The 26,106-nt window shown below is 40.1% G+C and overlaps 1 long non-coding RNA gene and 1 pseudogene across 1 annotated transcript in view; one reads left to right on the forward strand and one right to left on the reverse strand.

The window, feature by feature from the left end:
• The first annotated feature begins 1,767 nt into the window (after nucleotides 1-1,767).
• The window catches only part of LOC141372439 (uncharacterized), a 42,531-nt gene continuing 18,192 nt past the window's right edge, over nucleotides 1,768-26,106 (forward strand). The window contains exons 1-2 of the long non-coding RNA XR_012377692.1: nucleotides 1,768-1,922; nucleotides 3,366-3,455. This is a non-coding gene — a long non-coding RNA (uncharacterized lncRNA). The remainder of the gene's footprint in view (nucleotides 1,923-3,365; nucleotides 3,456-26,106) is intronic.
• LOC112835876 (dynein light chain 1, cytoplasmic-like) lies at nucleotides 2,333-2,558 on the reverse strand (annotated as a pseudogene).

Below are 26,106 nucleotides of genomic sequence, written 5' to 3' on the forward strand. Positions count from 1 at the left end.
TTAATTTTATTTTTTTAAAGATTTTATTTATTTATTTGACAGAGAGAGAAAGAGCGAGAGAGAGCACAAGAAGGCAGAGCAGCAGGCAGAGGGACAGAGAGAGAAGCAGGTTCCCCGCTGAGCAGAGCCCGATGCAGGGCTCGATTCCAGGACCCCGGGGGGGATCATGACCTGAGCTGAAGGCAGACCCTTTACCTGAATGAGCCACCCACGTGCTCCTAAATTGAATTTAAAGTAAAAAAAAAAGAATATAGAAAAAAAAGTAAGTAATTTGTATTGACACATTTTCCAAACCAAAGTCAGGTTGCAGGGCTGGCAATTATGAGGGAATTTGTGGGGACAAAGGGATGAACACTTTCACCCAAGGCTGCTTTGTGAAATCTGGGTCACAGAATCAACGAAAAGTGAAGAGGTTGGGAAAAAGAAGAGCTAGACCAATAGGTAAAGGGGAGATAAACTGTTAATCCTACCAGTCCTGTTTACCTTTTGTGACTCATGTGCATAATGGCCAAACAAATATCCAGCCTTTCTTTCTCTTTTTTCAAACTCAACGAACCCCTATTTTATTGTGTGGAAATATGCCTAGCTACAAAAGGATTTTCCCAACCTCCCTTTCAGCTGTGAGCAGCCGTGGGACATGGTTCTGGACAATGAAATATAAGCAGAAGTTCCTGGGAGGGGCTTCTGAGAAAATTCTTGTAAAGGAACAGAATTAGCTGCCCTTTGTCCTTACCCTCCTTTTAACTTGGACACAGACTCAACATTAGATATGAAGGAATGGTTTTATCACAGTGATGCAGCAGAATGGAAGACACCTGCAAAGGAAGAATGATGGAGCCGAATACTGGAAAGAACCCAGATGCTTGAAGGCATCACAGTGTTACTGTATCATTCTTGCACTGCTGGACTCTGGACTCATTTTACGTATGAAAAATGAAACCCCTGAATTGTTTAGGTCACTATTGTTATGGTTTCTGTTACTTCCAGGAGACCTCCAGCTTTAATAGATAGACCTCTTAATTGGAGTGTTTGTTGCATACCACAACAATTCTTCCAAGCAGTGACTGAGAGCAAGCACTGTTATGACTAATACGATCTCTGCTCTACCCCATTAAGAATATAAATCTTTGAATATAAATCTTCTTGAGTATACCTTAAATGAGGTTGGTGCTGACATTTTGGTTTCTTTCCTAACTGAAAATGATATACCCTGTGGCTGAGAAGCGGCATGATGAAATGAAGGCAGAGGACTTTTGTTTGAGAACCACTTAATTGCCGTCAACCTGTGTAATGTGTGGCAACTGTCTTAATCTTTTTGTACTTCTGTTTCTTCGTACACAAAATGGGGTTAAGGATATCTTATAAGATTATTGTGAAAATGGAATGAAATATGTTGTGCATAGAATGTAGCATGACTCCTGGCAGGTTGTAAATACTAGTAAATGGTGGTTATTATTTCAAATACATTTTTTAAAAGCTTTTCAAATTGCAAAGAGTTATACAAGTATAGAGCATCATTCTTCCGGTTATAACTGTGCCAGGTATGAAGCTTTTTACCTTTCAGCTCCAAACCCTCCTTTCTAGATTCAGCTCCGCAGTGTCGGGAGCTGGGACTCTGCAAACCACTGTCCCCTTTAGAGCCGCTGTCTGCTACTCCTCCATTAGGGGGCGCTCGAGGGAGACTGCGGTTCTGGAGGCGGAAGGGGCGTGCTCCTTCCTCCCTGCTTCCCGTTCCTGTGAGCTGGGCTCTGGCGGAGCTTTCATCTGGCCGCGCTTCTTTCCCGGAGTCAGAATTGAACCCAGTTTGTGTCCTTTTCTGACGCTTCCAAATATTGCGCTCCACTTGGGAGTCAGCAAGGAATAGACTTTGAGAAGAAAAAAACATGGGCCAGAGAGAGACGGAACAGAAAATAAACACACATGTAAGCCGTATTGCTAATTTTTAAACAATTTTTTATTATTTTTTAATGATTTATTTATTTTAGAGAGAGAGCGCGCACCTATGTGTGTGGGGGGGCGGGCAGAGGGAGAGGGAGAGAATCTCGAGCAGACTCCCTCCTGAGCGCAGAGCGGACCCTGAGATCATGACCTGAGTGGCAATCAAGAGTCCTACGCTCAACTGCCTGAGGCACCAGCACCCCTCTTTTGCTAGTTTTCAAATAACCAGCACAAGTTAGTATAGAGAATGCCTTGCACAAAGCAGGACAATAAAGATTCAGAGATCGAGGTGTTCCCTTAGGCAATGCTGAAGATCTCGGTCTTTGGTATTTAGAATTTAGGCTGCAGTTCCTGTTTTTCATGGAGCTCTGGGTGTGTGGCATAGTCCGTGCTTTTAATCAGATTTGAACGGAAGAATGACCACTTGGCCCAAGGAGGAGTAGATGTGGTTTGGTTTCATCAACGATGCAGAGTCGTGTGGGACTGTACCTCTTGTCCAAATTCTTAATGGGTCCTTCTCTGTTGTATTTCTTCAATGTCTGAGTAGCATGCTCCGCAGAGTCCTGTTGCAGCTGCTCCGACACAGCCCTATTTTAGATCGTGGCCTTTTGGTTGCACATAGTTACCGTGGTTACCGTGGAGCGGGAGCTGCCACGTGGAAACCGTCTCCTGGTGTATGGCAAGGCTCAGGCAGGCTGCCCCACACCTCCTATTTATTTATTTATTTATTTAAAAGATTTTATTTATTTTTCAACAGAGAGAGAGCGAGAGAGGGAACACAAGCGGGGGAGTGGGAGAAGCAGGCTTCCTGCTGAGTAGGAAGCCCGATGTGGGACTCGATCCCAGGATGCTGGGATCATGACCTGAGCCGAAGGCAGATGCTTAACGACTGAGCCACCCAGGCGCCACACTTCGTTTTTAGAAGCCTCTTCTTTTCAGGCTCTCACGCCCGTGGGCCTCCTAGCAGCTCTGTCACCAGCACCGCTGTGCAGCACTACCTCCTCAGATCTCTATTTCAGCTCTGCAGACCCCTGCAAGCTTCTAAATTTTGATAGTTCCAGCCTCTTTTTGTTCCTCATCCCTAAGGGTGTTAGCTGTTTCCTGCAGTTGCTACCTCTGTGCTGGAATCAGCCCATATTGGCTTGTAAAAGCCCATTGTTAAGTTCTCAGGAATTTTGCGAGTCAGTTGTTAAACTGTTGGTAGCTGGAAATCTGCCAATCTGCCACAGTGGGAGTATTTACACCACGGAAATTGGCAAATGCTACAGACCAGGTTTCCCCAAGGAGAGAGCTAGTTGTAAACACTTAGAAGCCCACTATTAGAGTTCTTTTTACTCCTTCGGTTACCTAGATAATAACTTTACATTTAGTTAAGAATACCTTGTATTCAATGTTCAATTAGTTGAATATTTTCTTTATTCATTTAGTGTGGTTTCTGTATCCTGAATGGACCATGAATGATACATAACTTGTAGAGTTGTGCCTCTGTCGACCCCAGTTGTACTCCATGGAAACTGGTAAGTGTGTAGTCTTGTTTTGTTTTGTTTCTTGACAAATTTCTTTTGTAAAAAGTGCCTGACATTTTTTGTAGCAATAGCATGAGTTGATGCTGGTTCAGTCTTCAGCTGTAATTTGGAAGGCTATCTTGCCTGTTTTAGGATGTAGTTTGTAATTCTTTCCTCTGTATAGAAGGGATTGAGATATGGCCACTAACTGAATTTTTGCTGAGCAAGGAGGATGGCATGTTTATTGAAACAAAACAAAACAAAACACAAAACAAATAAATCAAATCCGGCTTCAAACATGTTAGGGTTCTCTGGGTCACAAGGAATCCTATTATAAATCTTTTGTAAAAGAAACAAGCATTCCCTATTCCAGCAGTGGTATAGATTGGGTTTCACACGTCAGGTTTCTAAAGAGCTAGGTATACTTGATATCTCTGATTCCTTAATATATACACTCTGACTCTCGGTAACTATATGCTTTCTCTTGAAGCTTTTGATCTCCATTTTAACTGCATAATTTTGCTTATTAGACTTGGAGAAACCTTTCGTTGGCCTTCCAACGCTTTGATCTTGCTCAACATGTCTATGAGGCTCCACAAGGTTATATTCTAAAAAGAGATGCCAATATTCTAACATAATCATCAAAATAACTTGTAAGAAAAAGCAAACTTTTCACACAAATCCTATATTTAAAGATGCCTTCCTTCCAATAACATTCATTAAGCAACCATCTGTTTGCCTTTGATTATCATCTGGACCACTAATAAGGGAGTTTAATCTGAGCAGTGTTATTTGCACGCTACTTCTAAATTTAGTGCTTTTCAAAGAAGTCAGCAAGGCTGGCCTCCAGGAAATATTGGCTTTGATGTAACATCTGGTTTTCAGGGAGTTTCTGTGTAGTGCCCAACTGGGGGGTGGACCAAAAGGCAAAGGGAAATCAAGTGACTTGCCCAGAGTCATGTAATTGGTTAATGACTTAACCTGCATTACCTGCAGTTTCTGTCTGTGGCTAAAAGTTCTAGTCTGTTTATTTCTATTCTGTGTATTGTAGAGATACTGTAGATGGAGATGTAGCTGCCCCCTCCATCCCCAGATATTCACAGATAAAGGTGTGGATCTGTAAGACTAATTATTTTTATTTATTTTTTTTAAAGTTTTATTTGACAGAGACAGTGAGAGAGGGAACACAAAGCAGGGGAGTGGGAGAGGGAGAAGCAGGCTTCCTGCTGAGCAGGGAGCCTGATGCAGGGCTTGATCCCATCATGACCTGAGCCGAAGGCAGATGCTTAACGACTGAGCCACCCAGGTGCCCCTGTAAGACTAATTATTAATTTATCTATTTGCATTTATCTTTTTGGTGTTTCTCTCTTTATTTTGAGAAGAAAATAAATTTCATTGAATTATCCTCCCCTTAATTAAAAAAAAAATGATTTGAAGTAACAGTAAACTGGTATTGCCTGCAAAAACTTCTCTACAAGTAAACTGATTTTTTTCCTTTCAAGGGAAGTGGAGGGTTAAATTGAATGACTAACTCACTTGATTTGAGGGTGACTGAAAGGCATCATCAGCAGTCAACCTTTTTCCCTTCTCAATTGTTTTCTCCATTTTCCCTCCTTTCTCCTTCCCTGGGCTGGAGCTAACAGAGCTGTCAGTACCTAATATGCATGATTATATGGAAAGTTCAAGGTTATGATGCTTTTCATAAAAGAAATTCTTTTCTGTTTCTTTACTGGGTCAGTAATCAATAAGTGATTTTAATATCCTAATACTAATTATAATATATTTAGTCTAATTAGTGCTTTTAGCTTTAAAGCTATTTTCACATTTATGGTTTAATTTTCTCAGGCTTGTATTATAAAATAATTTGCATATTATGTATGCTTAGGATTGTTTTCCCATCACGTAAAAGACCATTTGAATTTTTGTACAGCCAAGCACATCTTAATATCTTATAAATTAAGAAAATTTAAATTCTAATCTGACAAATTGGGGTTTAAGTCTCAGTTCTACTGGCTGTGTGACCTTGGGTGAATCATTAGATCTTTCTAACCCTCAATGTCCTCATGCGAAATACCTGTCTCATAACACTGAGAAAGTGAAATGAGATTATATGTAAAGCTGTTAGCACAGTACTCTGATACACATTAAAAGGTTAGGAAATAGTCCTCAATTTTCTTATTCTTTTTTTTTCTTCTATAAAGTATATTAGTGTCCTGTGCTGGTTTGTCCTGTGCCCATTTCTGCCTGACTCTTAGAGATTTTGTGAAAATCGGTCACCTAGTGCGGTGAGAGGGATCTTGGAAATCTTAGAAACCTGAAGTACAGTATTAGATGAAATGGTGTGCAAGAGACTTTTGTATTTGGCTGGACAAGATCCATTCCCTTTGCCTAGGTGGTGCCCCTAAAATTCCCTTTAAGAGAGTTCCTCTTGCTCTTTTCTGTGCCATCTCAGGAGTAGGTCATAAAACTGATGTGTCCTCCCTTAGCCAAGGGCTGGGTCTGAGACCCAAACCATTTCACCTGTGCTGCCTCTGACCTGGGCTCTGAATCCTGGGGAAATAACACAAAGGCAAGACTGCAGCTGCTCCTGCTGGTAGTGCCATCACTCTGCTCTTGCCTTGAGATACCGAGTCCTGCCTTAGTTGTAGTCCTTCCCTGATCTGGTTCTCCAGCCTTCCCTTTGATTCCAAGAGCTACCCAATATCCCTTTTCTAAAGTTCTTTACGCGTAAGGTAGCCAGAGTTGGTTTCTGTTGCTTGCAACCATATAATCTCAAGCAGTAACAAGTGGCCTGAGGAACCTTGACATTGCATACCCTCTTTTTAATGTTTTTTTTTTTTTATATAGATTAGAAAACTCAGTGAAATCCCTTGGCTTAGCATGTAAGTGGCAGTATTTGGATTAGTCCCTGATTATCCTGACCACGACTCATGGACCTTCTTTACTAGATCAGGATTATACTTAAATTGTCCTTATTCTTTTCTTTCTTGGAAACAGCTCTACTTCCAGCTCCTTGTAACTGAACCTCGCCTATTTTCTTTAGCACATTATTTTTGCGTTTGGTCTTCACTTCCGTCATTTGTTTTTCCTCCCACTTGACAGACCAAAGCAGTTATAACTTGGGTCTCACTGCTGTTCAGGGACTGAATTAGGACAGATGCTTGTCCTTGCCCCATACTCCTTTACACTAGTCATACTTCTGTATTTTTTATTTTGAGAAATATTATTAGTTGATTCATTCATTAGTTGCTTCATTCAATTGTATATTCATTGAATCGTTACTTAATGAGCATCTGTGATGTTCTAGGAAATTTTCTAGATGCTGGGGAGATGACAGTGAACAAGGCAGTGTCCTTTACGGCAAGGAGCTTATATCCCCAGTGGATTTATAGACATAAATAAAATTCTAGTGAAATGTTCATCAGTGTTAAAACTATTGGGGGTAAGGATTTGGAGAAGGAGGGGTCCTAATTCATTTAGTGTGTTCAGGAAGGAACATTTCAGCAGAGACTTGAACGAAGTGAGGATGGCAGCACTGTGAATATCTGTGGGAGGAACATTCACTGAGATGGGCATGTGCTTGGAATGTTTGAGAAATAACAAAGAGGGCAGTATGGCTGGAGGACAGTGAACAAGAACAGTGAGATCTGAGGGGTGGCAGGAGCAGACCATGTAGGGCTTTGAGGTCATAGTATGGATTCTGGACTTTGTGGGGGCAACGACGAAATCTTGGAGCCCATTTATACTACTCAGGATCAGACTGTTAACATCTCTTCCCAACCAGGTGCTTGGTGATTCCACACAGGTTATTAAACATTGACCAGCTTACCATTGGGTGGGAAACTCTTGGAGGGTTAAGAGGAGGAAGGTGGCACAATCCCATTTATCTGTTAGAAGGGTTACTCTGGCTTTTCTGTGGAGAGCAGTTTAGAGGGGATCAAGAGTGGAAGCAGAGAGACCAGTTAGGAGTCCATTGCTTTAGTCCTGGGAGTGTAGATGCTCAGGGTTGGGAGTAGTGGTAGGATATGCATGAAACAGTGAGATGTAGAATGTATCTTGGAGATAGAGTGGCAGTGTATGCTGAAGAATTAAATGAAGGATGTGAGTGAAAAAGAGGAATCAAAGAGTGTCTCTAGATTTGGGTTCTGAGCAACTGGCTTGATGGAGGTACTGATTACCATCATGGGGAAGACTGGGAAGTGGCAGATTGCGGTAGGAACTTGTATTTGAAAGGTGTAGTTTGGATCTCTGTTTCCAGAATAGAAAAACAGAAACAGGGGCGCCTGGGTGGCTCAGTCAGTTAAGTGTCTGCCTTCGGCTCAGGTCATGATCCCAGGGTCCTGGGATCAAGCCCCACATTGGGCTCCCTGCTCGGTGGGGAGTCTGCTTCTCCCTCTCCCTCTGTTCCTCCCCCTAGCTTATGCTCTCTCTCTTGCTCTGCTCTCTCTCTCACACTTGCTCTCTTTCTCACACTTGCTCTCTCTCTCTCTCAAATAAATAAAAAGAAAAAAAAAACAGAAACAAAGAGGAATTAATGATTGGGAAGAGTAACCGTTGTTCAAAGGTCCTACAGAGAGGAGGGTGGAACTAAGAAGTTGTCAGTTGGCCAGCTTTTGTTGGAAGTGAAGAATTGGAATTGAAACCCTTGAGGGCAGGTGTTAGCCTATTAAAGAGTCATTCGCTTCTTTCTTAAAGTATAAGCAGGTTTCTACCTAACATTAAATGATACCCCTTAATGTAAAGATCTCAAACAAACATACATACAAAAAATAAGAACACATAATTAATCATTACCTTTCTAAGCTTCAGCCAAATTCTCACCAATGCCTAAAGAAATTGCTGATTATAAGGTTTCTACTGAACAATTCATCCTCTTTTAGGTGACACTTACCATGATGAAAGTATAGAACAATGGTTCAGAGAACAGGTGCTGGAGCTCAGTTGCCTGGGTTCAAATCATAGCTCTGTGCATTTCCAGCTGTGTGACTTTGGGTGAATTGATGGCACCATCTCTCTCTGCAACTTTCAGGTCTCACAGCAGAGGGGAAATGCACATGGCTGACTAAGTGTTAATCCTGAAAGCTTCTTTTTAAAAAAGTGACAGTTGTGACTTTGCCTACATTTCATTGGCCAAAGGCAGATATATGGTCAAGCCTGACATCAACACGGTAGTGTTATTTCATCTTCTCACAGAGAGAGGGGCAACACAAGTCCCAAGACCAAACTTGATTACAGTGTTCTTCAGAGAGTGACAGCAAATATTTTGATACTAATACAGATACAGGGTAATATAGGCACAGGGTAATATATGGACCTCATCTTTATCATCTAATGACATATGACCTTAAAGCTCTGGTTCCATATTTATTATTACTGACAGTATCAGGATTCTCTTCAAAAATGAAAAATTCTCATTAACACCTAGAAGGAACAGATAAGAGAATTATAGTCCTGGCAGCTAATTAGAGGAGAATAGCTTTCCAATCGTAGGATTTTAGATTCTGCTATTGCAGTCAGTTTCTTTGGGGGATCCAAGTTTCTGTGGGTTTAGCATCTGGATTTTAGAATTGCTAGAATTTCTTAAATTTCTTCCCTGGCTGCCCCACAGGCATGGTGTAGAAACTCTATCACTCATTCCATCCCCTGGGTCTCTTTTTTCTGTGAAACAAGGTAGACCAGTTGTCAACCACTTGACTCACAGTCATGTTGTGAGGATTAATGAGTTAAAGTTGGTAAAATGTCTCCCGCTACTGAAAGGTGATAAATAGAAGGCATAATTATTGGTATTTTCCCATCTTTATTTAGACTTGAAAGGCCTTACTAGTCACCTTTGAGATTTTGACATAAGCCAGCTACTGTGGTGAATTTCATTTGTTTTACCTCCCTTCTGTTTGACATTTCTCTACCCTCATCCTATTGCAGTGTCTTTAAAGAGGGAATGTCAGCCTTAACCTTTCATGTCTCCATCTGTTGAGATTTTTGGCTTGTCTCATTGTTATTTTGTACATTTTATTCTGTGTGCTCTCAGACCTGTGCTATTAGCTAAGTAACATGGGGGCATAAAGGACAAACTGTAGTCATATGTGTTTATTCTATATAGTGCCTGGTGAGTTCACAGGGTGGTTCAGTGATTAACCAACATTATTCAGAAATGCAGGCTTCCAGTGAGCTCCCTTTCTGAAAGTCTCATTACTAATTTAAAATAGAATTCAAAACAAATGTTTATTATTAATCTATTCAATGCATTAACATATAGGTACTCGCCACCCCTGGCTTTGACCAAGAGCATATAGAGAGAAGAAGGTTGAGAGAGGAATATTCTCTGGAGAGGTCATTTCAGGAATGTCATTTAAGTTAGCACTATTATGTCCACTGTGATTTTGCCTTCGGGGTACAGAAATAAACTGTAATGCTTCTCCAGCCAGGCAAATTTGGTTTCTTTCAGGGACATGCAAATAGATGGCTTCCATTTTTATGTTTTCACTTATTGCCACTATAAGGCAGATCTTTCTGCAGATTCATGTTTCTCTTTTAAAACTTGCCTCTGCAAAAGTGACTCACATTAGACACGCCTGACTCTAATCATGAGTTATTTGGCTCTCCTTTAGCACTCATGGAGGCAGGGTGGTGGTGGGAAATACCATTAAAGAGCTAGTTTATGTAAAGCTCTCTCTATAGTGAGGCTCAATCAGAAATGTAAAATATGAATCAGAAAATTGGGGATTCAAGTTTTGGCTCATTCCTGTATCCGGTCAACAAACATTTACAATGTTTATTAGGATGCTTGGTGCTAGGTTGCATCTTACTCCTCGACCAGGGTTCTTTGAGCAAATCACTTGAGCTTTCAAGCCTCCGTTTCCTATCTGCGAAATGGGAATAATACACTTAATCTTGTTATGAGGACCTATTCTAGTTTTCTTTTGGTTGCAAGTTCCAGTGTCCCCTTATTCCCGTGCCTTTAACCTAGCCATCCACTAACCTCAGTACTAACAGGAATGGAGTCTCAAAATTAAATCCTTGGCATCTTTTGCTTCTTACCCACTTCGATTCTTGACTCAAACTGTTTTCCTCAATTTACTCTGTTCCTGATCTTATTGTATCATCTACTGTTGTTGATTTTAAGTAAAATCCTCAGCCTAGGTTTAAGATGAGTTGACACTTGGCTTTTCTCTCTGTTGCTTCTGATGATGTTGGTGTCAACAGAGCCTTGGTTAAGGCTTGTCTGGCCCTGACGTTAACTTCTGCAGTTGACCTGCTGGCCTGGTGACATGACTGGGCTGCTCTGGTCTGCCATAAGGGGAAATTTCACAGATATGGTCTCAGCCTCATTGCTGATGGACCAGCAAGTGTTAGTGTGATCATCAGGGCTTCATTTAGATGGGGCTCAGGGTGAGACTTCAGGTCTAGTGAAAGAAGTCCTATTCAGGACTTGTGGAAGAGCCAGTCCTATGGATTACTTCAGAAGTGTTCAGAGACTGTCATGGTTTGGTGGGCTTATGAGAGACCAGAGCTTATTTTAGCATACTGGATCCTAAACTCATAGGACTAATCTGTCTCTGTGGTGGTTGTTGGGTCTTAGAGGGCTTGGATCAGAAACTAAGTGGCTGTTAGACCACAGGTTGTTGTGTTAGAGCTCACTGCTGAGAGGGACCAGGAAAGGTAGGTAGTAAGATTTTGTAAACACATCTGTGAACACATTACACAGATGTGGCTATCATTATTATCGACACTATGTGGCACATAGCAGGTACTCAGTAGGTATTTGTTGAATGATATCCACTGCTTTTATTGCTTAGATTTTACTGGTTTATTTGTCAGTTGTTTTATTAGAAAAAGTCCTTGTATCTGTTATACATTAATCTCTTATTTCAAAGTGTTGTCTTTTCTCTCCAGAGAGTTCTGACAGTGTTAAGATGCTGGGTACTGGTGGTGGTGTGCCATTTAAAAGCTAGTTCACTTAAGCCCCAGATATAGGGAGGCTCAAGAAATTATAAGTTTTTTTTTTTTAATTGAGTTATAAGTTACATGTAAAATTTGAATTAGAAAGTTGGGGGTAACTGAAAGTAATAAAAAAAAAAAGAAAGTTGGGAGTTCAAGTTTTGGTTCACTCCTGTATCCAGTCAACAAACATTTCTAAAATGTTTCATAGGTATGGTACTGTCTACCATTCTACCCAGTACTATCTAGCATCCAGTGAGTCCTTGATTCATAGCAGTTTATTCAGTATGTGGTGACTGAGTATAGAAATGGGAGAAGCTGTGAATTCCTTTTATCAGTAATCTTTATATGGTATGTACAAATAATAGCCCCGCCATGGGTTAGGTCTTCCTGGGAGGGAGTGATTTAATATATGTTAATTTTTAACTCATAAGCATTTTTTGAGAGTTAGAAATGAGAAACATAGTTGTAACTCTGTTTCCTAAAGGCTGACTAACTCCTTTTGTTCCATGGCTGGGACATTTGTTTAAAAGCTGAACAATATTAATGAAAATGAGTATCATTAATCATTACTCAGTTTTGATTAAGCAAGTATTCTAAATTGCTCAACACATTATTCTATTTATGCTTCTAAAATCCTTTGTGATTGATCTTGGATGAGTTGCCTGCCTTCTCTGAATCCTAGTTTCTTTTCCGATGCAGTGTGAATATTCTTGGTTACCTTTCAGGATTTCATTGAGGACTAAATGAAACCATGCAGTCTTTGGATAAGTATTTACTGAATGCCTCCTATGTGTCAGGCACTGAGCCAGGTCCTCAGGGTATAGCCATGAAGCAAATCTGACATTGTCCCTGCCTTCATGGAGATTATAGTCTAGGGAGGGAAACAGACATGAAATAATACAAATTGCTATTTAATTATAGCCGTGATGAGTGCTACAAAGTAAAAAATAGGGGGATGCTATAACTGTAGATTGTAGTTTAGGGAACCTGACCAGGAATGTGGAGTCAGGGAAGGAAGTTTTCCTTGGGAAGGAGACATGTAAACTAAGACCTGAGGATGAGTAAGACTAAAAGGTAGAGAGACTCAGGGAAGGGAAATGACCTCCTTGAGGGGAGTTTGGTGCCTTAATTAGCCATGGTGGAATTTCAGTGAGCAAGAATGAGAGGGATGCATGTGAGCTTGGGGGATCATTAGAGATCCGATGATTCAGGGCTTTGTAGGCTGTGGTAAAGAATTTTTACTCAGTTCACTTAGCATAATGCCCTCAAGGTTCATCTGTGCTATGGCAAATGGCAAAATTTCCTTTTTTTTTTTATGGCTGAAAAATATTCCATTGTATTATATACCACATTTTCTTTATCCATTCATCCATCAATGGACGCTTAGGTTGTATTTCAATAAAACTGGAAAACCAAAAGAACTTTGAATCTACTTTAAGGGTTATAGAGACCGTTGGAACATTTTAAACAGATTTGCAAGATAGGAAATTTTTATTTGACTGTGAAAGCATTGTGGGGGACATGTGTAGAAAGTGTGCAGAGTGGATGCAGGGAAATCATTAGGAGGCTATGGTAGCTGTCCAGGTAAGAAATGTTGGTGCTGTGGGGCTGGGGGTGTGTGGAGATGGAGAGCAGAGATGCACTGGATATGGCAGGTTAGGGAGAGGGAGGGGTTAAGGATAATGCCCAGATTTTCTGGTGTAAGCTACTAAGTGAAAGGTGTTAGTGGTGTCTTTATTGAGGGATGAGACACTGGAGGAGGAAGAGGTTTGGGGTAGACTGAGGATACTAAATTCATTTTCAGGAATGTTCAGTTGGAGGTGCCCGTGAGACACCCACGTGAAAACACCAGGTGCACAAGGGAACATCCAAAAGTTTAGAGCTCAGAAAAGAGGTCTGGATGGAGAAGCGATTTTGATATAGAAGGGATTGGCAACTAAAGTCATGGCACAGGGAAATAGTGCAGGGTAAGAAGAGGAGAGAACCTAAGACCAGGCTGTAAGGAATATCAGTATTTAAAGGTTAAACAGAGGGGCGCCTGGGTGGCTCAGTCGGTTGAGCGTCTGCCTTCGGCTGAGATCATGATCCCAGGGTCCTGGGACTGGGTCCTGCATCGGGCTCCCTGCTCAGGGGGAGCCTGCTTCTCCCTCTGCCTGCCTCTCCCCCTGCTTGTGCATGCTGTCTCTCTCTCTGATAAATACATAAAATCTTAAAAAAAAAAAATAAAGGTTAAGTAGAGTAGGAGGGATAGGCCAAGGAGGGTAGGAAAGAATGGGTAGGAAAAAAAACAATAGGGAAATTAAGAATGTGCTGTCACGGGACCAAGCAAAGGGAGTTTTTAAAGAAAAAAAGGCATGAATGGGCCTAAGGGATATTTTTGGAGTGGTGGAAATGTTCTAAAATTGGACTATAGTAATGATTGCCTGATTCTGTAAAGTTACTAACAAGGATTGAATTTTACACTTAAAATGGATGAATTTTATGGTAAGAAAATTATACCTCACTAAGCTGTGAAGAAAAAAAAAGAGGAGGCATAGTAACCATCTTGACAGTCGAAGAGGGATTGAGACAGAGGAAGACTAAGAAGTGGTTTTTTTTTTTTTTTTTCATCAAAAGGAAGCCTTTGTTAGAAAGGTGAAGGGTGTTTGGAAGGCGTCTCACACTGGATGGTGAGGAGTGGGCATAGTACTGACCGCTCTTCGTAGACACTAACGTGCTTTGGAAACTATAGATCACATTATATTGTATTGCAATTTTATTTTCCTAAAGCATAGCACGCTCTTCTTAGAACAGTGATTTCCAAAGTGGGACACAAGAAGGAATAGTAGCACGCGCAGATGCTAATTTCATCTAATAATAAGAAAAATTAGCTTTACCAGTTTTTAATATGTGGAGCTGTCCCTTGGTCCACATGGGCTTTTTCAAAAACAGGATGTATGTGTTAGGGGAGAATGTGGAAGTTTCACAAAGCAGAGGGCGGACAGTCATAGTGACCTCACTAGCTTGCTTACTTTCAGTGGGATGTAGTATATTCCAGTTTATGTCTGGGTAAGAAGTTGCACAATTTATCTGATCAGGCTTTAATGAAATGGACTTTTGAAGAACAAACATGTTTATTTTTTTCTTTTTTTTAAAGATTTTATTTATTTGAGAGAGAGAGAGCGAGAGAATGAGTAGGGGGAGCGGCAGAGGGAGAAGCAGACTCCTTGCAAGGAGCCCGACATGGGACTCGATCCCAGGACCCTGGGATCATGACCTGAGCCGAAGGCAGACACTTAACCGACTGAGCCACCCAGGCGCCCCAAACATGTTTCTTTAGAGTGTTCCTGTAAGAGGCGCCTGGGTAGCTCAGTCGGTTAAGCATCTGCCTTCGGCTCAGGTCATGATCTCAGGGTCCTGGGATCAAGCCCCTCGTCGGGCTCCCTGCTCAGCAGGGTCTGCTTCTCCCTCGGCCCCTCCCCCCTGCTCATGCATTCCCTGTCTCTCTCTAATGAATAAATAAAATCTTTAAAAAAATAAAATGTTCCTGTAATTAAACTGCATTATCAAAGATAATTTTAATTATTTAACTACAAAGAAGAAGAAGATGCCCCCTTCCTTCTAGTACAAGTTCTCTGTCAGTCACATTACAATATCAAACAATGATTTAATCTGACCAGAAGTTGGCCAAAGCATTTGAAACAATTACAATGATTTGAAATATGAATCTCATCCAGTATTGTTACTAAACTTTGTCCCATTTGTTCTCTACTGTGAATATTGTGCCTTTTGCAAGCTATATTTTCCAGTTATAAAATAGCCATAAATCCATTAAAACCATATATTGATATAAACTTAACTCAGATGCAGACTTTAAATTGCTGTGTCAAGGTTTTTTTTTTAAGAAAAACCAAGCATAATCAATACATTGTTTGCATCAAAATTCATATTAATTATTTTGTTGAGAGCACAATAATGTAGTGAGAAATACCATTTGTTTGTGCTGTGCCTGAAATACTACTGTTAACCACCGTGGTCAGTTCAGGGCAAAGACTGTGGAGGAGGTCAAGTCTGTTTTTAGTATTCCTGTGCTTAGTTCCCACTCCTTTCCTCTATTCTAACCTCCAGGGCTTATGCTCCCCCCAGTCCATCCCAGATGAGCCTAATCCTGAAGTCAGTTTGCTTATTACATTGAGCAACTGTGGTAACTAAAGGTGACAAGTCTCAGGCATCCCTAATGCACGCATTCTCCTGCCCTGCCTGGAAGAGTGTAAATTCACAGTATGTATGGAAATCTTTAAAATTCTGCATGGTCACCAACCCCCAAATTCCACTTTTAGGAATTAATCCTAAGGACATTTTCAGAGCAGCCCACAAAATTGATTGATTTAATAAACATTTTTTAATTTGAATTCAGTTAGTTAACATATAATGTATTACTGGTTTCAGAGGTCCAGGCCTGTGATAGCCCATAAGATTTAGATTTAAAGATGCCACATTGCTGGGGCGCCTGAGTGGCTTAGTCGGTTAAGCGTCCGACTCTTCCTTTTAGCTGAGGTCCTGATCTCAGGGTTGTGAGATCGAGCCCTGGGTCAGGTTCCATACTCAGCACAGAGTCTGCTTAAGACTCTCTCTCCCTCACCCTCTGCCCCTTCCCCTGCCACCCAAAATAAATAAATCTTAAAATTAAAAAAAATGCCATATTGCTAATAATACAGAAAAATGGGAAACTATTTAAATGCCCAATACACAGGGTTATATTATGGTACTTCACCCAGTGGATATTATCCAGCCTTTGGGAATGATGTTGTCAGAGAACATTTCATAACCAAGCTGTTTGTGATATATAACATTTAAGGAAAAGACAAGATAAAAAAAATATTTGATTCCATTATTAGGAAAAATGAATATGAGTAGAAAACAAAAGATTGGAAGGATATGCATGAAAGCATTAAGAATCATTACCTTTTGGTTAGCGCATTATGGATTTTTAATTTCTTTTCTGTGTTCACCTAGATTCCCTACATTTTCTAGAAGGAACATGTTACTTTTGTAATGAGGAAAAATAAGTTATTGAAAAAAACTTTGTCCTATCCCCTTTTACTTCCCCATCACTCCCATGGAAAGAGCAGTCGAGATGATTAGGAAGATACGAGTTTCTAGTGAGACCATTACTGACTGCAAATGGCTGGTTTCCCTGATGTTCAGGACCCTTCAGATATGAACCAGAACCTCTTTTCAGAGCAGAGGGAAGGGTGATGAGCACAGAAACATGAGCCAGTTGCTGAGCACCTATCTGTGCTGATTATCCATCTAGGTTCTTTCTTGGAACACAGCAGTAAACAATATGATGTCCCTGGCCTTGGGAATTTTACATTCTAGTGAGTGAAGACAGTCAACTAATAAATAAACCAAGATATACATGATGTGTCAGGTGTTAGGAGGTACATGGAAAAGATGTAGCAGGGTAAGTAGATAGAGAATGATAGGGGTACGTGTGCGCATCATGCGCACGTGCGTGTGTGTGTGTGTGTGTGTGTGTGTGTGTTCTTGTGGACTACATTAGATAAGGAGACAAAGAAGGCAACTCTGGTAAGATTATATCTGAGCAGTGTCCTTGAAGAAATGGGGGATGGACCCATGCAGTTATTTGGTTATCCAGACTGAGGTAGCAGTGGGAAGGTCCTGAGGCAAAAGTGAGAAGTGTGCATGTCAGGTTTGAGGCATAGAAGGGAGGCTGGTGGACTGGTGGGTGAGCAGAGGTGAAGAGTAACGGGACTAGATCAGAGGGGCATGCAGAGGTCAGATCACAGAGAGTCTTGCAGGTCATAGGATAGGCTTTGGATTTTCTTCTGACAGTGAGATACCATGGAGTACTTTGAGCAGGACAGTGACATGATGTGATTTAAGTTGTCAAAGGGTCACCCTAACTACCATGGGGATAAGGGGCTATGGGGTTAACAGGGTGGATGCAGAGAGCCCAGTTAGAATACTAGTGTTCAATCAAAAAATGATAGTGAATTACCATATGATTCAGCAATTCCACCTCTAGATACATGCACAAAAGAATCAAAAGCAGATCCCAGAAACTTGGTTCATAGCAGCATTATTCACAAAAGCCAAAAGGTTAAAACAACCCAAACATCCATCAACAGATGAATGGATAAACAAAATGTGGTGTAGACATACAATGGTCAGATTAAAAAGAAAATGAAATTCTGTTACCTGCTACAATATGGATGAAGCTTTAAAACATTATGCCCAGTGAAATAAGCCAGACATAGAAGGATGAATATTGTATGATTTCATTGATATGAAGTACCTAGGAAAGTCAGATTTATAGGGAAGTGGAATAGAGGTTACCAGGGGTTGGGATGGGGTTCAGGGATGAGGAGTTAATTTTTTAAAAATTTTATTTATTGGAGAGATTAGAGTGAGAGAGAACGAGAAAGCACAAGCAGGGGGAGCAGCAGAGGGAGAGAGAGAAGCAGACCTCTGCTGAGCAGGGAGCCCAATGCGGGACTCGATCCCAGGACCCTGGGATCATGACCTGAGCCAAAGACAGAAGCTTAACTGGCTAAGCTATCCAAGTGCCCTGGCAGTTACTGCTTAATGGGTGCGGAATTTCTGTTTGGGACAGTGAAAAAGTTCTGGAAATGGATAGTAGTGATAGTTGCCCAACATTGTGAATGTACTTAATTCCATTGACATACCCACTTAAAAATAGTTAACATGGCAAATTTTATGTATATTTTATCTCAGCTGGAAAAAAAAAGATGCTAGTGGCTTGAGCTAAGAGGCAGAGGAGAAGGTGGTGGGGAGTGCTGGATTTTGCATCCATTATGAATATTAGTCAATGGGATTTTCTGATGGTTTGGATTTTTTTTTTTAAGATTTTATTTATTTATTTATGAGAGACAGAGAGAGAGGGAGAGAGAGAGAGAGGCAGAGGGAGAAGCAGGCTCCCAAGGAGCAGGGAGCCCCATGCAGGACTCGATCCCCGGACTCCAGGATCATGACCTGAACCGAAGGCAGATGCTTAACCATCTGAGCCACCCAGGCACCCCTGGTGGTTTGGATTTTTACACGTGAGAGCAAGAAAGTAATGAGTGATATTGCCAAGTTTGTGGGCTAAGCCACCGGAAGCATGGGGGTGCATTTTCTTGAGATGGGGGAGTCTGTGGGAGGAGAAGGTAAGGGACTCAAGGAGAGGGTTTCAGATGGGCCAAATTTGAGATGCTTATAAGACATCCAGGTGACGATGGTGAGTTATCCCTGTGCTAATCGGTGGTCCATCCAGTGGGTCTTCCCTTTGGATTAGGATTTTGCCATAGAATTACAGTATGGAGTATGTTATTTAAAATACATCAGTTACCTAAATTATCTGTCCCATTTTATTTGAGCATATCATATTAAACAGATAGATAGGTAGGTAGGTAGATAGATGGATAAATACATGAATAAAATAAAGCAGGCCAGCTTTCCAGGACAATAGAGCAAGAGATGTGGTGTTCTGTTGATGATCCTTAGTGTAGAATTTGTGACTGTGTAATTTGGGGCTAATTGCACTTTTGAAATCAGCACATTTTGTTCATTTTCTTTTATCATGAGGTGGCCCTAATTCATTTGGTGCTTCAGATAAAGTTTAATGGAAGAATCTCAGAGTCACCCTGATCTTCTTTACTTGACAAATTAGGGTAATATAGAACTCAGATCTAACCCCAGCTCAGAGTTGTTAAATACTTTAATTTTCATCTGTGTTTTGTGTTGGAAAATAATTTTAATATTAAAGGACAGCTGTAGACTGCTAATGACTTGAATACAGTTTGACTGTTTTCATGAAGTGCTCTGTGGGATGTCAGAATATTTAATTCAGGATGTTAAAAACATCCCAAAATGTCACAATAATTATATCACAGCAGGCAATTAAAACACTGGAAAATGCCAACTGACTAAGAGTGTTCCTTGTTATTTAGGAAACTATTAAGAACCTGACATATAAAGTAAAAAATGCTGGTTATAACTTTCTATTTAAATAGATAATTTCATCACCAGATAAGAAATTGACACTTGATAGAGTCGGGGGTCATGTTAAAAATGCAGCTCAAGGAGGAACTAAGGAAGAGATCTCCACTTGATCTTTAACTTTATAATATCTATATTCGCACATTATAAAAAACATTGTTTGGTTTTTCATATCATACCATATGTGCTGCAATATCCTCCATACAATGGTTGTGTTAATTATATCATATGTTGGCAGCCTTAATTGATCTGATTTTGCCATCCTAAATTATGGGCAGTGGAATAATTTCCTCATTTTTTCAAACTGTACTTTTGTTAATCCTAATGGATTAACAATGTAATGCTGAAGACCAGGGACAGTGTTTCTTTAATCCCCGAGGATTAGAGTGTCATTCTCAGTGGGGATGTTAAGAACTGACTACGATTAGCTAGAAGGGGAAATATTCAGGCAGAGTAAGATACAGAAAACAGAATGTACCAAAGTCCCAAGATGTTAAATGCAAGTACAGACATGTGATTATCTTGGGCAAAAGTGAGCAATTTGCCCATGCAACTGTAACATTTGCATGGACTGTGTGTATGGACAAAGAACCCTCGGTTCACCTGAAGCTGCGTTTTGGTAAACTATGTCCAAGTTTGAAATGGGTCACCTGAAGGGTTTAATGTTATCTGTAATCAACATACTTAAGAAGGACAACTTAAGATATATAATTACCGTAATAACATCCATAGAGAGCAGGAATTGTTACTACTAGCATTTATTTTTTATTTTGGGAAATATGAGAAGCAATTGCCTTGCCTTCGAGAAACATCTATAACTAAGTGAGGTAATGTCATAAAGTACTTAACATGATTTGTCCAGAAGGGTAGTTGCTTGAAACATTTTGATTTCTTCTTTCCTTTGTGAAAATAGGCATCGACACAAAGAATTGTGGTGTAGAGATGGCATTTGGGCTGAGCATTAAAGGGTAAATAGACAAGACAGAAGAGGGAAAAAATGCCTTGGAATAATGTCCAAACTCAGGGGTAGAGTTTAGTGTTTATACACTTTTGGAGGTTCTCTTTAAGAAAAACAACACAGCACTATCAATACAAAAATTAAGAACAAAAGTAAACATTTAATTTAGAATGAGAAAAGAGGGGCGCTTGGGTGGCTCATTTGGTTAAGCATCTGCCTTTGGCTCCAGTCATGATCCCTGAGTTTGTGGATCGAGCCCTGCATCAGGCTCCCTGCTCAGTGGAGAGTCTGCTTCTCCCTCTGTCCTTCCCCCTGCTCATGCTCTCTCTCTTACTCTCTCTCTCAAATAAATAAATAAAATCTTAAAAAAAAAGAATGAAAAAAGAAAACAAATTACACATTAAAAAAATCTGAGAAATGCCACAAATATCCTAAAATTGAGAAAAATAAAATTTTATTTTTAACTATCTACCTGCCACACTGCTAGAATACCTTTTCTTCATTTGTTAGCTGCATAATTTTTGATCATTTTTTCATATGACAATAATTTTGTAATATCTTTTATAGAGAGAATAGGTTAGTAATTCACTTGGTTCTCATGGTAATCAAAATTTGATTTTTTAACATTGTTAATTTTTTTTTTAGAGAAGTTTTCTTTTTAGAAGAGCTTCATGGCTCATTATTTATACACTATGCAACTATTTAAGACTGTTGCCAAATTCAGGGGAACCTCTATTAAATTCCTTCCAAATATGAGTTGTAAGATTTCAGGGCATTTCAGATTTTCTTGTTCAGGACTAATCTTTAGTACCAGTAGAAGTTGATGACACAGATTAAACAGTTTGCCATTGATGTCCTCTCTGCGGTGGAGTGTTAAGAGTTAATGAGGGGGAGGAACAAGATGGTGGGGGAGTAGGAGACCTAAATTTCGTGTGGTCCCAGGAATTCAGCTAGATAGCTATCAAACCATTCTGAACACCTACAAACTCAACAGGAGATCAAATAAAAGAATAGCAGCAACTCTCTGAACAGAAAAGTGACCACTTTCTGGAAGATCTCTTCCGATTTGTTTAGTGTATATTTTTCTGGAGTTGTTGTTACCCTGTTAGCATTTTGTTCTCTCATTCATCTATTCTCCTCTGGACAAAATGACAAGATGGAAAAACTCACCTCAGAAAAAAAGAACAAGAGGCAGTACCAACTGCCAGGGACCTAATCAGTATGGACATTAGTAAGATGTTGGAACTAGAGTTCAGAATGATGATTATAAAGATACTAGCTGGGCTTGAAAAAAGCATGGAAGATATTAGAAAAACCCTTTCTGGAGAAATAAAAGAACTAAAATCTAATCAAGTCAAAATCAAAAAAAGCTATTAGTGAGGTGCAATCAAAAATGGAGGCTCTAACTGCTAGGATAAATGAGGCAGAAGAGAGAATTAGTGATATAGAAGACTAAATGATGGAGAATAAAGAAGCTGAGAAAAAGAGAGAAACAACTACTGGATCACGAGGGCAGAATTCGAGAGATAAGCGATACCATAAGATGAAACAATATTAGAATAATTGGGATCCCAGAAGAAGAAAGAGAGAGAGGGGCAGAAGGTATATTGGAGCAAATTATAGCAGAGAACTTCCCTAATTTGGGGAAGGAAACAGGCATCAAAATCCAGGAGGCGCAGAGAACCCCCTCAAAATCAATAAAAATATGTCCACACCCCGACATCTAATAGTAAAACTTAAAAGTCTCAGAGACAAAGAGAAAATCCTGAAAGCAGCTTGGGACAAGAGGTCTGTAACCTACAATTGTAGAAACATTAGATTGGCAACAGACCTATCCATAGAGACCTGGCAGGCCAGAAAGGACTGGTGTGATATATTCAGAGCACTAAACGAGAAAAATATGCAGCCAAGAATACTATATCCAGCTAGGCTGTCATTGAAAATAGGAGAGATAAAAAGCTTCCAGGACAAACAAAAACTAAAGGAATTTGCAAACACAAAACCAGCCCCACAAGAAATATTGAAAGGGGTCCTCTAAGCAAAGAGAGGGCCTAAAAGTGACATAGACCAGAAAGGAACACAGACAGTGTACGGTAACAGTCACCTTACAGGCAATACAATGGCACTAAATTCATATCTTTCAATAGTTACCCTGAATGTAAATGGGCTAAATTCCCCAATCAAAAGACACAGGTATCAGATTGGCTAAAAAACCAAGACCCATCGATAGGCTGTCTGCAAGAGACTCATTTTAGACCCAAAGACACCTCCAGATTGAAAGTGAGGGGGTGGAAAACCATTTACCATGCTAGTAGACTTCAAAAGAAAGCTGGGGTGGCAATCCTTATATCAGACAAATTAGATTTTAAACCAAAGACTATAATAAGAGATGAGGAAGGATACTATATCCTACTTAAAGGGTCTATCCAAGAAGAAGATCTAACAGTTGTAAATATCTATGCCCCTAACATGGGAACAGCCAATTATATAAGCCAATTAAATAACAAAATCAAAGAAACACATTGACAACAATACAGTAATAGGAGGGGACTTTAACAGCCCCTTCACTGAAATGGACAGATCATCTAAGCAAAAGATCAGCAAGGAAATAAAGACTTTAAGTGACACACTGGACCAAATGGACTTCACAGACACATTCAGAACATTCCATCCCAAAGCAACGGAATACACATTCTTCTCTAGTGCCCATGGAACATTCTCCAGAATTGATCACATCCTAGGTCACAAATCAGGTCTCAAACGGTACCAAAAGATTGGGATTATTCCCTGCATATTTTCAGACCACAATGCTTTGAAACTAGAACTCAGTCACAAGAGGAAAGTCGGAAAGAACTCAAATACATGGAGGCTAAAGAGCATCCTACTAAAGAATGAATGGGTCAACCAGGAAGTTAAAGAAGAATTAAAAAAACTCATGGAAACAAATGAAAATGAAAACACAACTGATTAAAATCTTTGGGATGCAGCAAAGGCAGTCCTAAGAGGAAAGTATATAGCAATACAAGCCTGTCTCAAGAAATAAGAAAGGTCTCAAGTACCCAACCTAACCCTACACCTAAAGGAGCTGGAGAAAGAACAGCAAATGAAGCCTAAACCCAGCAGGAGAAGAGAATAAAGATCAGAGCAGAAATCAATGAAATGGAAACCAAAAGAAGAGTAGAGCAGATCAAAGAAACTAGGAGATGGTTTTTTGAAAGAATTAATAAGATTGATAAACCCCTGGCCAGACTTATAAAAAAGAAAAGAGAAAGGACCCAAATAAATAAAATCTTGAATAAAGAGGAGCGATCACAACCAACACCAAAGAAATACAATTATAAGAACATATTATGAGCAACTCTATGCCAGCAAATTAGATAATTTGGAAGAAATGGATGCATTCCTAGAGATGTATCAACTACCAAAACTGAACCAGGAAGAAATAGAAAACCTGAACAGACCTGTAAACCACTAAGAAAATTGAAGCAGTCATCAAAAATCTCCCAACAAACAAGAGCCCAGGGCCAGATGGCTTCTCAGGGGAATTCTACCAAACATTTAAAGAAGAATTAATACCTATTCTTCTGAAACTGTTCTAAAAAATAGAAATGGAAGGAAAACTTCCAAACTCGTTTTATGAGGCCACCATTACCTTGATCCCAAAACCAGACAAAGACCCCATCAAAAAGGAGAATTACAGACCGACATGCTTGATGAACATGGATGCAAAAATTCTCACCAAAATACTAGCCAATAGTACCCAACAGTACATTAAAAGGATTATTCACTACGACCAAGTGGGATTTATTCCTGGGCTGCAAGGTTGGTTCAGCATGCACAAATCAATCAGTGTGATACAATACATTAATAAAAGAAAGAACAAGAACCATATGATTCTCTCAATAGATGCAGAAAAAACATTTGACAAAGTACAGCATCCCTTCTTGATCAAAACTCTTCAGAGTATATGGATAAAGGGTACATATCTCAATATCATAAAAGCCATCTATGAAAAACCCACAGTGAATATCATTCTCAATGGGGAAAAACTGAGAGCTTTCCCCCTACAGTCAGGAACATGGCAGGGATGTCCACTCTCACCACAGCTATTCAACATAGTACTAGAAGACCTAGCCACAGCAATCAGACAACAGAAAGAAATAAAAGGCATCCGAATTGGTAAAGAAGAGGTCAAACTCTCACTCTTTGCAGATGATAGGATACTTTATGTGGAAAACCCAAAAGACTCCACCCCAAAACTGCTAGAACTCAGTCAGGAGTTCAGTAAAGTGGCAGGATATAAAATCAATGCACAGAAATCAGTGGCATTCCTATACACCAACAAGACATAAGAAAGAGAAAGTAAAGAGTTGATCCCATTTACAGTTGCACCCAAAACCGTAAGATACCTAGGACTAAATCTAACCAAAGAGGCAAAGAATCTGTACTCAGAAAACTATAAAATACTCATGAAAGAAATTGAGGAAGACACAAAGAAATGGAAAAACGTTCCATGCTCATGGATTGGAAGAACAAATATTGTGAAGATGTCAATGCTACATAGAGCAATCTACACATTCAGTGCAATCCCTATCAAGATACCACCAACTTTTTTCAAAGAAATGGAGCAAATAATCCTAAAATTTGTATGGAACCAGAAAAGACCCCAAGTAGCCAGAGGAATATTGAAAAAGAAAAGCAAAGCCGGTGGCATCACAATTCCGGACTTCAAGCTCTATTACAAAGCTGTCATCATCAAGACAGTATGGTCCTGGCACAAAAACAGACACATAGATCAATGGAACAGAATAGAGAGCCCAGAAATGGACCCTCAACTCTATGGTCAACTAATCTTCGACAAAGCAGGAAAGAATGTCCAATGGAACATTCTTTTTTTTTTTTTAAGTTTTATTTACTTATTTGAGAGAGAATGAGATAGAGAGAGAGAACATGAGAGGGGGAGGGTCAGAGGGAGAAGCAGATCCCTGCTGAGCAGGGAGCCCGGTGCGGGACTTGATCCTGGGACTCCAGGATCATGACCTGAGCTGAAGGCAGTCGCCTAACCAACTGAGCCACACAGGCGCCCCATCCAATGGAACATTCTTTTGTCTTTTGTCTCTTCAACAAATGGTGTTGGGAAAATTGGACAGCCACATGCAGAAGAATGAGACTGGACCATTTCCTTACAGCACACACAAGAATAGACTCAAAATGATTTAAAGATGTAAATGTGAGACAGGAGTCCATCAAAATCCTAAAGGAGAACACAGGCAGCACCCTCTTTGATCTCAGCCGCGGCAACTTCTTCCTAGAAACATCGCCAAAGGCAATGGAAGCAAGGGCAAAAATGAACTATTGGGACTTCATCAAGATAAAAAGCTTTTGCACAGGAAAGGAAACAGTCAACAAAACCAAAAGAGAACTGACAGAATGGGAGAAGATATTTGCAAATGACATATCAGATTAAGGGCTAGTATCCAAAATCTGTAAAGAACTTATCAAACTCAACACCCAAAGAACAAATGATCCAATCAAGAAATGGGCAGAATACATGAACAGACATTTTTCCAAAGAAGGCATCCAAATGGCCAACAGACATATGAAAAAGTGCTCAACATTGCTCGGCATCAGGGAAATCCAAATCAAAACCTCAATGAGGTACCAGAATGGCTAAAATGAACAAGTCAGGAAATGACAGATGTTGGCAGGGTTGCGGAGAAAGGGGAACCCTCCTACATTGTTGGTGGGAATGCAAGCTGG

Source organism: Callorhinus ursinus, unplaced genomic scaffold, assembly GCF_003265705.2.
Source record: "Callorhinus ursinus isolate GAN/ISIS: 27379988/994484 unplaced genomic scaffold, GSC_fseal_2.0 scaffold4, whole genome shotgun sequence".
Taxonomy (NCBI): Eukaryota; Metazoa; Chordata; class Mammalia; order Carnivora; family Otariidae; genus Callorhinus; species Callorhinus ursinus.